The sequence below is a fragment of the Ovis aries genome, chromosome 19 (assembly GCF_016772045.2).
Source record: "Ovis aries strain OAR_USU_Benz2616 breed Rambouillet chromosome 19, ARS-UI_Ramb_v3.0, whole genome shotgun sequence".
Taxonomy (NCBI): domain Eukaryota; kingdom Metazoa; phylum Chordata; class Mammalia; order Artiodactyla; family Bovidae; genus Ovis; species Ovis aries.
In genome coordinates, this window is record NC_056072.1 from 30,218,005 (window position 1) to 30,233,802 (window position 15,798).

The 15,798-nt window shown below is 39.8% G+C and overlaps 1 protein-coding gene across 23 annotated transcripts in view; it reads left to right on the forward strand.

Annotated features, from left to right (window-relative positions):
- Window positions 1–15,798, forward strand: part of FOXP1 (forkhead box P1) — a 624,022-nt gene that overhangs the window by 94,722 nt on the left and 513,502 nt on the right. The gene's annotated exons all lie outside the window — the stretch shown is intronic.

Sequence of the window (15,798 nt, forward strand, 5' to 3'; positions counted from 1 at the left end):
GGACTGTTAACAGATTTGCAGATAGACTTATGAGCGCTTTTTCCTATCGTAGTTCTCCTCATCAGATTACTCATTGTAATTTTTAGGGGAGGGTGTCAGGAGAGGTTTGATGGTCTTTTTCTGTTACGCGTGTTTTCCATATTTGATGACCTCTGCCATGTTCCTCAGAACTTGCTGGCTACCCTGTAGTAATGAAGGAGCAGTAGTGACTTGCCTTTATCAGAGACAAGAATTGGTTGAGGCTGGTTGTTCTGGGTAAAAACTCTGACATCATCCAATGGTAGCTCTGTCATAAAATGTGGTCAACTTTATGGGAAAACTTTTGGTTTCAGTTTTGTAGCGAGTGGCATTTAATAATAAGAACCATTGGTATAAATTCACTTTGTTTGTCTTAGTGGAGCTATATTTGAAACAGATTCTATTTAATGGAGGTAAGTACAGTGAAGTAGAAAGAGTACTGTATTAAAAATTGGGAGACCTAATAGCTAGCTGACATGGGAAAGTTAGTCTCTGTTTTAATTTACTGTATTTAAAATAAAGCAGGTTGGTTAAAATGTCGTATTTGTCATTGCTAATGAGGCCCTGGAAGATGTCTGTTTAAGTCCTCTTATTTTACAGGTGGAGCGTCTGCAGCCCAGAAAGTCTAATTGAGTTGCCTATGTCCCTGGGCTTAGTCAGAGCCAGGTTTTGTTTTTTTTTTTTAAATCATCAGTGATTCTCTCTAGCTTATCTCAATTATCGAGTGTGACATCCAAGCTCTGCAGTTTTGTAAACCTTCTTTGCTGATATGTGTCTCTTTAAGCTTTTGTTTTACATTCAGCGGCTTTGGGCCATATTTGGCTTCCCTGGTGGCTCAGAGGTTAAAGCGTTTGCCTGGAATGAGGGAGACGTGGGTTCGATCCCTGGGTCGGGAAGATCCCCTGGAGAAGGAAATGGCAACCCACTCCAGTACTCTTGCCTGGAGAATCCCATGGAGGGAGGAGCCTGGTAGGCTACAGTCCATGGGATCGCAGAGTCGGACATGACTGAGCGACTTCACTTTCACTTTTTAAAGATTTTACAGTTGGAGGTCGTTTTGGCAAATCCTTCCTGTTTCATAGATTAAAAAAGCTGTGGTGAAGCAGCCAGCCCAAGTGTCAGAGACCAGGTGATCCTCAAAGAGCCTGAGGGCTTTAAAACTCACTTCACCTGGGCTCCTTTGGTATCTGATTGCTTATCACATTTCATTCTGCTGGAGCTGGAGACAGAGGGAAAACAGAGTCATGTCTCTTCCTATTATAGTATTCTTTCACTGGCAAGTAATAAAGCAAGTAGAAATCAATAACACATAAGGCAAGGATGTACACTATGAAAAGAAATGGTTAATGGAGTCATGGAATTTTAGATCTGTTAGGGTGCTTCGATGATCTTGTGGGATGGTCCTGGGCAAGTCCTATGGTTCCTTCTGTGAAGCTCTTCTGAGGTTTTCCGTTGCTGTGATAGACTTTTATAAGTGGTCCGTAGACCAGTGAGCAACTAGCAGGCATTATAAAAAATTATATCTTTGGGGATTCAGGTAGAGTTGAGAACAGAGCCTGGGTCTGTCTTATGTAAACATGAGAATTCATAGAAGTGGTTGCACTTCTGAAGGTATTGAGTTAGCAATAAAACTCAGGTTTGTGGTTACCTGTCATCTCCGTCTTCAGTATTGAGAGGGTCCAACTCAATCTCACTATCATAAATTAATGTATGAAATTTGAACAAAACTAAATGAATGGATTTATTGAGGACTACGCTCATTTTGTTCATTAATTTCATTTGGGTAAGGCCTTCTATTTGAAAAACCAGGTTAAAGAACTATAATGAAAATGATACCTCTTGTATTGATATTAGGCCCAGACACATACCAGTTTTTTTCCAAAGAAGGAATTTGCTTCATATTTCTCAGATCAATTTGCCTTCACTATATTTTTAGTAGGAAATGAAGATCCCTGAAATCTGATGAGCTGGGGTATGTTTTGTGATTCTCTATCCTTTTTTAGCCTCAAAGCGCACCTTCGAGATTTGTTTAAAGGACTAATTTTCTGCCTCCATGATGCAGTAATCTGGCCTGTGATGCACTGGACATCTGGCAGCTAGTTAATCCTTCTGTTGTCAAAAATGTATTCATAGTCATACATTTCAAAAATGTATTCATTCTTATGGCTTTTAGAACTTTTAGAACAATTCATTGAGTAGCCAAAAGAAGCACCAGTTAATTGTTACAACTGATAATTTGGAGTCTTTAGGCACGAAATCACCTCCAGTTCTGAGTGAAATGTTTCGTGATAAGTGACCTCATGATAGAACAAGGTCCCAGTCACAGGAACAGGAAGCTGGAACAACAGATTCCTTACTCCAGTGCATGGAAGTGTCACCACATGAGAAAAGGTTGGACAACCAGATGATTATGGCAGAATTTTTCGTTCAGAAAACAGGTAGTTGGGTAATGTACTCAATTTGTATTGGTGACAACCATGTGTGTATCAAATGTGTGTACCAAATGCTTGTGTAATAAATCAGCTTAGGGTCAGGATCCAGAGAGAGAAAGGCTGAGCACTTGAGAAGTCTCTTGGTGATGTGATTCTTTAATGCCATCCCTTGCCAGCAGGGGATCAGAGTTGACTCCTGCTTCCCTGGTGTGAAGCTTTAGTTGTTATTGGTACCTATCTGATGCATATCACGAGACTCCAAGAGTGAAGAGCAGGTAAGTCTGCTGCATATTTAATAGGCAGTTAGCCACAGTGTTATTAATAAATTTGATAATAACAGTCTGGATTTTCATAGAGTTTTCCTGAGAAGAGTTGATGGTAGATGGCAAATATGCTGGCTGTCTGTCTGTCTCCTAGCATTGCATTCTCCCTACCAATAAACTGTCCCTCACTGGTAGATCTGAGATCTGCATAAATACCATGCAGCATTATTTTGTCACCAGTTACTTTTGCTTACTTGTCCATAGTTTCTCTTTGTATTTCTCTTATCAAATTTGTAGCTTTTGACCTACTAGAAAGAGGGAAAATAACTGATGTAGTTTAAGGCTTGATAGTGGACTGCTTTGTGGCTAGAAGTTTCTGGAGTTTTTTAAAACTCGAGAATGTGGATTTTTGTCATTGGTTCTGAGCTGGTGATGCAGCTTCTAGGAAGAGGTGAGGACCGATAAGCATCTGGGGCCAGGAAAGCTGGTCAGTCTGAGCTGCCTTGTGCAGGAAGCTGGTCAGTGGGCCAAGCTACTGGCTCTGCTGAAACTTCCAGTCCCTGAAATTTTGACTTTGAAAAGTAATTTTAACAATTGAATGAACTATGTAATATGTTTTATAAGCCGGGGCGAATGATCTTAAGTATTTTGGTCTCTTTCATAATACAGTGAACCTAATATTGGTAAAAATACAGATCTTCACTCACGCCATAAAGAGAGCCTAGATTTAATAAGCAGTTATGAGTGCTGGCAGTTGCCTATCAAACTGTATAACTTGGACTCCAGCATGTGAAGACGGTGTCAACTTAAATTTTATCTTGGAAGTGTTTTTTGAAGCGTTTATTTTGCCTTTCTCTCCAGTCTCTAACCTAATGCAAGTAAGGTAATTGGCTGAATATTTTCCACATAGCTAATTGGCTAGGGGCCAGGGGGGAAACCATTGTCTGGCTTGATGAAGATTAGAAATTAACATGACATTTACGTGGAGGTAATGGAATATATTAGTAACCCGGTAATGCAGGATGGTGAGAGGAAGAGTGTCCATCCTTTCCTGCCCTTAAGCAGCGGGAGGAGTTCTGATGATGGTGAAAGAAGCCCCTGTACCCGCCACCCCAAACCCCCCAGTAGCTCACAGCATGGCCAGGCAGTCCTTGTGTCACTTTTTCTTTGAAATTCTTAAGACAGAACTGTAAGACAAACTAATGAATTATTCCATTTGTCAATTAAAAAAGAAAATCCACCAACTACTATTGTAAGATTAAATTCCAATTAGAAGGTTGCATTTAATTCAGAAGCTATAACATTGTTTTAATGAATTCTCTCTGAAGTGACAGTTTGTGTGAGATAAATTTATATGGTGTAGGTAGGTATAAATTCATTGGATAATGTTAAACATGTTACTTCATATATATTAGCTGTGAAATTTATTTCTTCTCTAGTTATGTCCCCAAGGAGGTAGAGTCAGAGGGAAAAACATATCTTCAAAGAAAGAACCCTTTCTGTCCTTTCAGATACTGGCTCTAACACAGCCTTTTTTCTCACTTTTATTAAAAAAAAAACTGTTAAATTTCTGCATTAACTGAATTTATGAGTCTTGGTGTATGCTATTTATAAAATTGAATATAGGTTTTATGATATAGGAAATTAGTCTAGGAATGAGAATATGATCCAATTTTGTAATAAAGGTAATCTGCATTTATATTGCAGATATTTTCCATTTTTTCTCTAAGCCCCTTATGGGATTATACACACATTTCTCTGGACATACAAATTTACTGTAAACTTTTAATGCAGTGGGCAGGCTTTTGTTCTTCTGACATCTGCACAAAGCATCGAATCCTTTGCCTAAATCAAAAGTGACAAACATTTTGGACAAACTTTTGATTTTATAATTCCTTCACCTCTGCTGGTTCCTGTGCTCCTGGCAGACATCACTAATTGATCACATTCTCTTCTCTGCTCTGTGTGGATGTGGCCTGAGAAATTACTCCATTTAAATTCTTGGAGCTAAGCTTACAAATTCAGCATTTACATGAATGTGCTCACAATCATGTCAGGCAAGTGATTGGTCTTTGAATATAGATAGTATACTTCCAGCAATATCTGTCACACAAGGCAATTTTGAGAAAATTTTAACAATCCTGGCAATTACCTGGTTGTGTGACAACTGAATTTTTATATGTGTGCACCATATGTATATGGTTTGGTAGGCAGTTTATTTTGTACCTTTTAACTGGTCTCGATGTTATGTGTCTAAAGCATTATAGTTTTGTAGTTTTTTTTTTTTTTTCAATTTCTATAACTTTGGAAAAGATGCCCTCTCGTTGCCTGGGCATTAACTCAGGCTCAGACACAGCACGGAAGTGGTGGGGTGAAAACTAAACCTAGACGTTCCCTCTTCAAGTGCAGTTTCTTTCTTAAAGGGAGGGGCACGTACACGTAGCAGGTGCTGACCGGGCCGGGCCGAGCAAGTATCTTGCAGTTTCCTTTCGCATATTAACCTTGGTTTTTATCGATACACTGAAACCAGCTGTACCAGCGAGGAAGGCATTCAGCTATTATATTTCAAATGATATCTTCTGTGATGTAAAATTCTAGGAACTTCAACTACATGGCATATTGTTTTTGAAAATAGTAGGTTTTCTCTTCACTTGGTTCAAGTTAACCCACAGAGGTTAAGAGAAGGAAATTTCCATTCAGCTTCTGTTCAAGCTGCTGCCCTACCCTGTGGAGAACTGACATCCTTTTAACTCCTCCTTAAAAATGAGCAGTTAGCATATCTATGTACCATTTAGTTAACTTACATTTCAGTTTTGCTTCAACGTATTATTTGATTGTTTAGTCGTGGTAACTAGAGTTCCGGAAAATGGCTGAGAGTTAACATGTGGATTGGTGACTTGTTGAGCCACATTTGTAGGATAACATGCTTGGCTTCTGTCTAGGATGCCAAAATCTGTGAGCCCCGTTACGGTCTGACCTGGTGGTGGCTCTTAGATTCTGTGTTACACACTGTTTGTTCTGTATAGCACCAACCAATTGATTGGAAGAGGCTCAGGAGATGAAATCTTTTTCATCCCTCCTCATGTTCTGTGAGGTTTTGGTAATAATTGTACCAATAATTAGCAGCCAGTCATTGAGCATTTATTTTGCCTGTAGTGGTTTGGATATCACACAAAGTATCTGATATCATCCTAACAGTGTCTCTGTATACTTGATATTATTATTCTGGTTTTATCATTGAAAAGACAGAAGCTCAGGCTCTAAGTGACTATTCAAGATCACAGAGCAGGTTTTACAAGTGGGGTTTCCCTGAAGGTGGGCCACTTTCAAAGCCTGTGTCTTAACCAGGAAGGCATGTGACATCCTTACCTTTGATTCCATGGTTCTCTAAGGGCCTTTTATTTGATTTAGGCAGGGAAGATTTCATAGCTTCTCGTTGTCTTTAGGAAGAAGTGGAATCCAACTCATTTAAATCCAACTCATGTAGCTTAATCTACACACAGGATTTTTATAGGACAGGGATAAAAAAGGGAATAACTTCTTCCAATTTTTTTTTCAAAAACATTCCTTACTTACTGGCCTTTTCCTCTAAATCTAAAATCCCCCAGATACATGTAGTTGGGCTTAGTGTTGCATGCTTCTTTCAGGTCCTCCTGTGAAATAACGATGGTCCAGGTGATGATGGCTCATGGAATCCCTAACATCCAAGCAGATGAGTTTTCTCCTTTGATACAACATGAACAGACATAGGGCCAGCAGGCCTGCTGCTCCAGGAACATGGGAAGAAAGGACAAACCTGGGCTTCTGGGCTTCTGTGTCCAGGGCCAGAGCCAGGCAGTGGCAAGGTCAGGCTGCCGCTTTGTGACGTGCATTTAGACCCCATGTTTGAGCTGTGGGGACTTCTGCCCATGCAGTCTGGACCTGCAGGCTGGAGGGCCAGGAGGCTAGCTTCAGGCATGCTCTCTGGAGTTCTTCTTACAACATGAGCATTCAGGTGTTATTAAGAGGGTTTTTCTTTCCATGTTTTTGTGTGGTATATTGGACTGTGTAAGGGTGAAATGTGATGCTATTTTGCCATTTCCTTTACACATTTTCAGAAAAGAAAAAATGCAGCAGAATCTTGATCTTCTGGAATCTGGGGGCTGGGTATATGGGAATTCATGGTACTGTTTTCTCTACTTCTTTGTATATTCTACCACTTTATGATGAAACAAGCTGTGTGTGTTGGGAGGAGGGGCATTAGTGAGGGGCTAATCTGGCTTATTATCTAGCCTGGTGTTGGCAAACCAGTCACCGGGTAGAACCAGGTTTCTACTCCTCTGTCCTCCGTACCACCTTGGGCAGCCTTCAGCTGCTGGTGTAATTGAATTGATACGGAGTCTTAGGGCAAGGAGATGCTAACCTAATCAGCCAAGAGTTGAAGTAATTTTCTGGACAATACAGATAAAATAACTTTACCTGACATACAAGCATTCCCTGACTAACCTCTAAGAAATGACAGTGGTTGAGTAGCTGTCATAACTGAGCGTATGTGACATGCCAGGGGCTACGATACACCAGTTACAGAGTTTCTCTCTAGCCCTTCAGTGGGCAGTGTTTGAACAGGTGCAGAGGGGGCTGCACCCGGGGCCCCCTGGACCTTCTTCTGTTCTGCCTCCAAGTCCTTGGAGCCTGTTCTTCAGCATGTGATTCAGGGGCTACCTGAATTGTGTTAAATATAGATTTCCAGACCCATACCCAGGTATAGGACTAGAGGTTGGTCTCTGACTTAGCATAGATAAACTCAAGTCCTAGCCTCCAGGCTTCACTGAGAGGGTTACCTTGGCCACATCAAGGCTTCTCTCCAAGGTTGAGCTTCCTCCTCCGCAAAATGTGGACAGTGTTAGCATCTGCCTTGTTTTCTGTGAAAAGTCCTTAGTACGTGCTTGGCACCTGGTAAGCACTAGATATGAGTTCCCGAAACTGTATTTTTAACCTTTTTGAGACTTTTACAAATACCCCGACATAACTGGGAGTGTTAAGGATGTAGCAATTAATGCTCCAGGTGGCCTTCTTTGGTGGATATAATTTAAACCTTATATATCCTAGAAGCGTTTTTTAGGGTAATTATTAAAAACACTTTAAGAATCAGCGTTACGAGTTTTTTTATGTAGGCATCTGAAAAAGAATTCTGTCATCAAAGTGTATAAGAGTTGACAAGTGTAAATATGCAGTTAGACAGTTTCAAAAAACGTGTATTATTTACTGATCAATGTAGTGTCTCCTCTGGAGCCATTACACTCAGTCATTTCCTGTCAATCTCTCCAGGCTGTTATAATCAGACTATGGATATGCATATTAAAACACAAGAAAGTTGTTGTGCATGTGTGGTGGCAGCTTTTTAATTGTTAGTAATGTTGCTGCTTTAAAAAAATATCAGGATAGTTTTCTCTTATGATGGTTAATAGTCATCAGAATTGAAGGAGGGCTTAGGGGAGCTGAAACTCAGGGTGGGCGAGCATGAGGCCCGCAGGTGCTGATTGGTATCTGTGCTTCCAGGCAGTGCCTCGTGCTAAAAAGGAAGAGCTTTTTTATCTGATTTTGGTGCTGAGTACATGTAGATTCCTTTTGCTCTTTTTTCTGATGTGTTTTTGGAAAAGTTTTATAATTTAAAAAAAAATATGCTTCTGTATGTGTGTGCTGGTAAAAGAGTCATCTAACTTCTCTGTTGATAACAGGGATCAACGAACTTTCTGATCCAGAGAGGAAATATTTTGGGCTTTGCAGGCTACCTGGTCTCTTGTAACTGCTTGCTGTGTTGTAAGCAAGCAGCCATAGGTGACTAGACAACAAAGGTCCGTCTAGTCAAGGCTATGGTTTTTCCAAGGGTCATTTACGGATGTGAGAGATGGACCATAAAGAAAGCTGAGTGCCGAAGAATTGATGCTTTTGAATTGTGGTGTTGGAGAAGACTCTTGAGAACCCCTTGGACTGCAAGGAGATCAAACCAAGTAAATCCTAAAGGAAATCAACCGTGAATATTCAATGGAAGAACTGATGCTGAAGCTGAAACTCCAGTACTTTGGCCACCTGATTTGAAGAGCTGACTCACTGGAAAAGACCCTGATGCTGGGAAAGATTGAGGGAAGGAGGAGAAGGGGACAAAAGAGGATGAGATGATTGGATGGCATCACCGACTCCATGGACATGAGTTTGAGCAAGCTCAGGGAGTTGGTGATGGACAGGGAAGCCTGAGGTGCTGCAGTCCGTGGGGTCGCAAAGAGTTAGACGTGACTGAGAGACTGAACTGATACATGATCGACATGTGAATGGTCATGGCTGTGTTTCCCATAAAATTTATTTACAGTCCTTTGAATTTCTTATAATTTCCACAGATCACTAAACAGTAGCAGTAGTTTAATTTTTTCCCAGCCCTTTAAGAACGTAAAAACTGTTCTTAGTTCATGAGTGTAGGGCTCCATTTGGTCCTGGGGCCTATGGTTTTCTGCACCTTCTTGCAGCCTGAAGCGACGTTCAGGATGCAGGCTTTGCTATAGCTCTGTCACCATGCTTGGGCCTGATCATTTGCTCTAAAATTTCTGATGAAATAATAATGTCATCATGTTTTCTTCACATCTCATCTTGAGATAGGCTTGTTCTGTGTGACTGGATTATTTATTGATTTAGAGTGAAATTTAGTGAGGGTTCCTCCTCCCTTTCCTTTATTTAAAACAAGAGAAAGGTGAGCCTGAAGTAAAAATGAGGCGGAGGGAAAAAGATGAAGTGAAACGAAAAATAAGTCACAGAAAATAAATGGATTCTGAAACTGGTATGTAAGATCTATATTCTCTTCAATACAGTGTTTTCTGGTATGTGTTGTGTATCTCACCAGTGGAATTAAGATGAAATATTTTACGGTTACAAATGGACATTTTTTAAAACTTGAGTTAGGTATTTTATATATATATATGTATATTTATACACACACACACACACATATATATATATAATATGAAAGTGAAGTCGCTCAGTCATGTCCAACTCTTTGCGACCCTATGGACTGTAGCCTGCCAGGCTCCTCCATCCATGGGATTTTCCAGGCAAGAATACTGTAGTGGGTTGCCATTTCCTTCTCCAGGGGATCTTCTCAACCCAGGGATCGAACTCTGGTCTCCCACATTGCAGGCAGACTCTTTACCATCTGAGCCACCAGGGAATGCATATATAATATGAAATAGGTAGCAAAATACTATTAGCCCATCATTTGGTTTCTCACTGTTGCTTAAATGCAGCATTTAATAAAATCTAGAGCTTTAAGGAAAAATATAAGAATTACTTAAAAATGGTTCTTGGGCACACCAACACTCTGAGTGATTAAAGCAGAAGTTTTTTTCCCCTAAATATCCCTACTTTATCAAAGGAGGACTAGAGAGAGATCAGAAGGCTTATAATGTGTGTCATTTGATTTTCTCCAAAGAAATGTCTGGAGGATCAGAATGATAAAAAATGAGACAGAAGTAGACTCACAGACAGAAAACAAATGTAACAAAGGGAAAAGGTGGGGGGATAAATTAGGAGTTTGGGATTAAGATATAAACAGTACTATTTAGAAAATAGATGACCAACAAGGACCTACTGTATAGCATAGGGAACTCTATCAGTATCTTCTAATAACCTTTAATGAGAATGAATCTAAAGGAGAATACACACACACACACACACACACACACACACACACACACAGTTGTTTTTCAGTTGTTCAGTCATGTCCGACTGCGACCCCATGGACCACAGCACTTCAGGCTTCCCCGTCCCTCACCATCTCCTGGAGCTTGCTCAAACTCACATCCGTCTAGTTGGTGCCCTCCAACCGTCTCATCCTCTTTTGTCCCCTTCCCTTCCCCTCAGTCTTTCTCAGCATCAGGATCTTTTCCAGCGAGTCAGCTCTTTGCATCAGGTGGCCAGAGTATTGGAGCTTCAGCTTCAGCATCAGTCCTTCCAAAGAATATTCACGGTTGATTTCCTTTACGATTGACTTGGTTTGATCCCCTTGCAGTGCAAGGGACTCTCAAGAATCTTCTCCAGTTCAAAAGCATCAATTCTTCTTTGCTCAGCCTTCTTTATTGGTCCAACTCTCACGTCCGTACATGACTACTGGAAAAACCATAGCTTTGACTATACGAACTTTCGTCAGCAACGTGATGTCTCTGCTTTTGAATGTGTTGTCGAGGTTTGTCAGCTTTTCTTCCAAGGAGCAAGTGTCTTTTAATTTCATGGCTACAGTCACAGTACACTGTGAGTTTTGGAGCACAAGAAAATAAAGTTTGTTTACTGTTTCCATTGTTTCCTGATCTGTTTGCCATGAAGTGATGGGACTGGATGCCATGATCTTAGTTTTTGAATGTTCTGTTTTAAGCCAGCTTTTTCACTCTCCTCTTGTACCTTCATCAAGAGGTTCCTTTTCACTTACTGCCATTAGGGTGATGTCATCTGCATATCTGAGGTTATTGATATTTCTCTTGACAGTCTTGTTTCCAGCTTGAGCTTTATGCAGCCTGGCATTTCGCATGATGTACTCTGCATATAAGTTAAATAAGCAGGGTGACAATACATAGCCTTGATATACTCCTTTCTCATACAAACACACATAAACATATGTTGCACACGTATGTGTGTGTGTGTATAATTGAACCACTTTGTTACACACCTGGAACTAACACAACATTGTAAATCAGCTATATTTCATTAACATTTAAAAAAAAATTTTTAATAGTGTGAGCGTTCTGGAGAGAAGTTACCTCATACCGAGTCCCCTCTCCCCTTTCTGTGAAAGATGTTAATCTTTTACCTTGTAGACAGGTTGGTGAGTCAAGGCTAGGCAAACTGTGAGGAAGAGTAGGTTCGTTTAGTGGGCCTTTTTCATAGCATGGAGGCCAGGGTATAACAAACACAGCATCAAGTCAGAGAAAATGTAGGACCAGAGAAGAGAAATGAACATGGACATTTTTCAAGAAAGGCCTAGGAGAATAATTTAGAGGATTATTTCTTTCTCAAATATCATGATTCAACTTACTGGGATGTGAAAGGGAATGGGTTTCCGTTTTTTAGTCAGCCATCACTTATGAACCAGAGTATTGTTTTAGTTGGAGAATAAACATCTGGAAAGGACGATGTACCTCTAAGAAGTGAATGTTTTTACCTAAATGTAATTAACAAAAAACAAAGGGAGAAAGTGGGAGAGAGAATACAACAAAAGTAGAATTACGTTGAAAGCCTTGCAAATAGTGTCTCTTTTTTGTTGTTGCTGTTGTTGTTAAGTGAAAAATAAACGTATTCCAAGATCCAGAACCAAGACCCAGAACCTTTGATGTATAATAAAGAGCTGAACATGGCAATTAAGAACACTGGATATTAGCCAGGTTTGAATCCTGGCTCTGTCACTTGTTATCAGTATATACATGGGTAAGTTACATTTCTCTGGGCCTCAGTTTCCTGATCTTTAAAATGTGAATATTAGTAGTATCTATCATAACTCATAAATTATTGTGGATTAGATGAGTTAATACACATAAGTTGTTCAAAGAGTTGGCATGTAGTGATTTTCAGGGGACAATTTAGTTAGCTGTCAGCACTAAAGTATTTCCCAAATAAAATATGTGGCTTGAGATCATTATAGCAGATTTGCCATTGTCTTTCTGGAGTGTCTCTGCAGTGTGGATTTTTATGTGTATCTGTGCCCATCGGTGATATACATCATATACATTCAGAGACTCCTAGACTTTAAGTGTCCACAGGAATAGTAAAAAGCCCGTTGGCTGTCCACATGCATACCTCACATTTTCAAGGCCATATTGGTTCTACATGAACATCCTGCCTATTTGAGTAACTCTGGGATGGTAAACTTCTGTCCTTCAGATAGCCCATTTTATTATTGACCAGTATTTGGGACTAGCAAGTTCTTTCTTCCACTGGACTAAAATCTACCACTCACAGACATCCCACTTAATCTTTCGATGCTTTGAAATTCTGCGAAACCCATTTCTTCTACGTGACAATCCATCAAATGTCTTCAAATAGTTAACAGACCCTTTCTTAGTCTTCTGGCTAAAATCCTTTGCTCTGCTATTCCTCGTTTGGTTTTAAGCGTCCTATTGCCATCTGGGTTGTTTCTCAAGGCAACGATAGCCACAGAGGTGTATTTTTTGTTATGTGTCTACATTTACGTGAAATTCACCTAAAAGAGCCTCTTTTCCACAAAAATGTCTTTATCATTTGGAAAGATTTTGACTTTTCTTAATTTGCCTCTTAAATCCCAAACATGGGAAGCTGGCAGGTCAAGGAATTAATGCTCAAGAATCGTAAGTCTTCCCTTGAGAGTCAGTATAGGCTTCCCTTTGTTCTGAGCCAGGTGGCTGTATAGGAGCAGTGGGAGTAATGATGGTTGTAGGGACTGCAGGAGCAGCTTGTTGTGGGCCTACTACGTGCCAGCTACTCCACTCAGTCCTCTAGTTGCAGTAGATGATTTAATTCTCATGACTGTGAGTCTGTTGAGTTTTATTCCTATTTGCAGACTATAAAAGCAGTGTCAGGGTCAAGTTGGAAGCTCATAAAAAAAACCTCAAGGATTTTTTGGTTAGTGTGATAAGAATTATTCATCCATGTAGCCTTAATCCATATAGTTTTCTAACCTGCTTAAGTAATTGTGTCATTTTGGGTGTCTTTTGCTTTATCCATTTTAATGCATGGGAAGGATACAAGTAATAAAAATTAGCTCCCTTTGTGGGGCGAGTCTACTTTTATTCTATCAAAACTGTCAAATTATTTTTAAAGATACCGCTGTTCTGAATGGGCTGGAGTCCACACACACAGACACTGAGGATGGAATACTTCTTTTGCTCTCGGCTTTTCCCAAATGACTCTCTCCCCCTCCCCTTCTTCCCACAAGACTCCCAGAGAGGGAGCCAATCACAATGTTATCGGCAGCAGAAAGATTTCAAAATACACTCATGGGCATGGGTAACTTGGGGGATGGCTGGGTGCCTCCTACAAGACTTAACACATTTCCTGAACATGGAGCCTCACCATGGCAACAGCCGTGTCACATGACACATCGGTGACACATGTAAGGTGCTGCCACAGCGCGTCCCAGGTTGAGCGCCTGTGATTCATTGTTTCCACTGACACAGTGACTGCTGCAACTCGCAGTTGGAAGGTTCCCTGGCTTCCAGTGCCATTAATGCACACTGACGCCATGGCACATGGAGGGCTCAGGGAAGGGAGGCATCAATAAATGAGTGTGCGCTGTAAACATTGCCTTCATTAGCTCTTCAGAGAGATACATGTTCGTCATTCAAGCCCCTTGCAACTCGAATTCTTTTTTTTCTAAGCATATTTTGTTGGTAACACCTTGGAAGCTTGAAAATGATTTTATTTTTATTCATAGTTGTACCCATTTCCACTTGGCAAACTTTAGAAGAGAGTTCACGATGGCCCCCTTTTAGTATTTATTTATATTCTTGCATGTAGCAGATTTATTGATGAAGGAATGATTCTGGGAATATTGTATGTTTTTTCTCATTGTGAAATTTGCTGAATACTTTGCATAAATCAGTTGATGTTATTAGGGGTCCCTGGCACTTGTGGAGGGACATGGAGATTGTACCATGTCAGGAGACGTTTCTGAAGGTCCAAGATGAGTTGTATTTTTAACATATTTTAATTTCTGAGTAATTCAGTGAGTGATTAAAAAAAGTAGATGTGGAATCTGGAAGGCATTAAAGAGATGTCAGGGACAGACGGATTTTGATTTGTAGCCTAATGAAATGTTTTGCCAACTTTTAAAGATTTTTTTTGAGAGCAGAACTTTAATCATTTGCTTGTGTTTCTGGCATGGTAAGGTTATTCCTGGTTCTGTTACACGAGGAATCCAAAGTGAAAATGGGATAATTTTTAATTAGCAAAATTATAAAACCATTTGCAGCCAAATGTTTCTTGTCTTGTATAAACTGTGAGGTTTCACATTCTACTTTAATCATTTGGGGAAATTTCATTCTGAAGATCTGTTTCAGTTAGTGCTTTATGTATGGATACAAATTTTCAATATTAGAAATTAGTTTTCTGATTTCACTTGAATAGTCTGACAGGATTTCAATCATGTTTATTTCTTGTGCCGATTTTGGAGGTGTCATGGTTACCTGAATTGGCTTTTTCACTGATATTCAGATCAATATTATGCATGCAAGGCTAAATAAATACTACAAGAGAAATAGCGTTAGGGTGTTAGTAATGTTTCTTTGTTTTTGGGTTGTATGATTTGTATATTTCCAAACAGTTTTTGTTGAGGTAATTATTTAAATCAAAAAAGTTATGTTTTTACTATAAATATATAAAGAGAGAGATATTTTAAAAGTGTGTTTTATTAAGTAAATGAGAATAATGAGCCAAGTCCTGACAGCTTACACACAATTCTCAGAGTTTTTATTTTATGATGATTCAATTGCATTTGATTATGAGAGTTTTACAGTTTCTTGGAGCTTTTTAGAAATGAACTTGGAAGCAAAAATTTGGTGGAAATGAGAAGGGATTTAAGTGTTCAGAATTTGAGAATGTTACTGGACTAAGGACACTTCCAGCTCCTTGAACTTCAACGTACTTCTTAGCTGGGGGAGAAATGCAGCATCTTATTCTGTTTTTCTGGGGTCTCCTCGGGGGTAGGGGCGGGCGCTGTGTCACAGCCTCACAGTGCCCAGACTCAGCAGGAAGAAGGATGATGGAAACCATTGGGAAGAAAGTGGCCCTATGGCCCTGGCTTTCGGTCTGGTGGTGCATCAGTGCCCTCATCTTTAGCCCTTTGTAGAAATCAGAGGTAACTCTTACCAAGAGCAAGAGGGGAAATGAGATGTGCCAATAATTTTCCTTTAGACTGAATAATTCCTTAATGAAACATTCTTAAACCTATATGATACCCCAGGAATGTCATATACTTAATCACTTTTTATTGAACTGTGAAAAGACCAAAGGACAGGAACCTTGAGTTTAAAACAAACAGAATAGATTAATGAGTGTTGGTTCTGTATAGAATTTAGGCAGGCAATTATAATATTGGA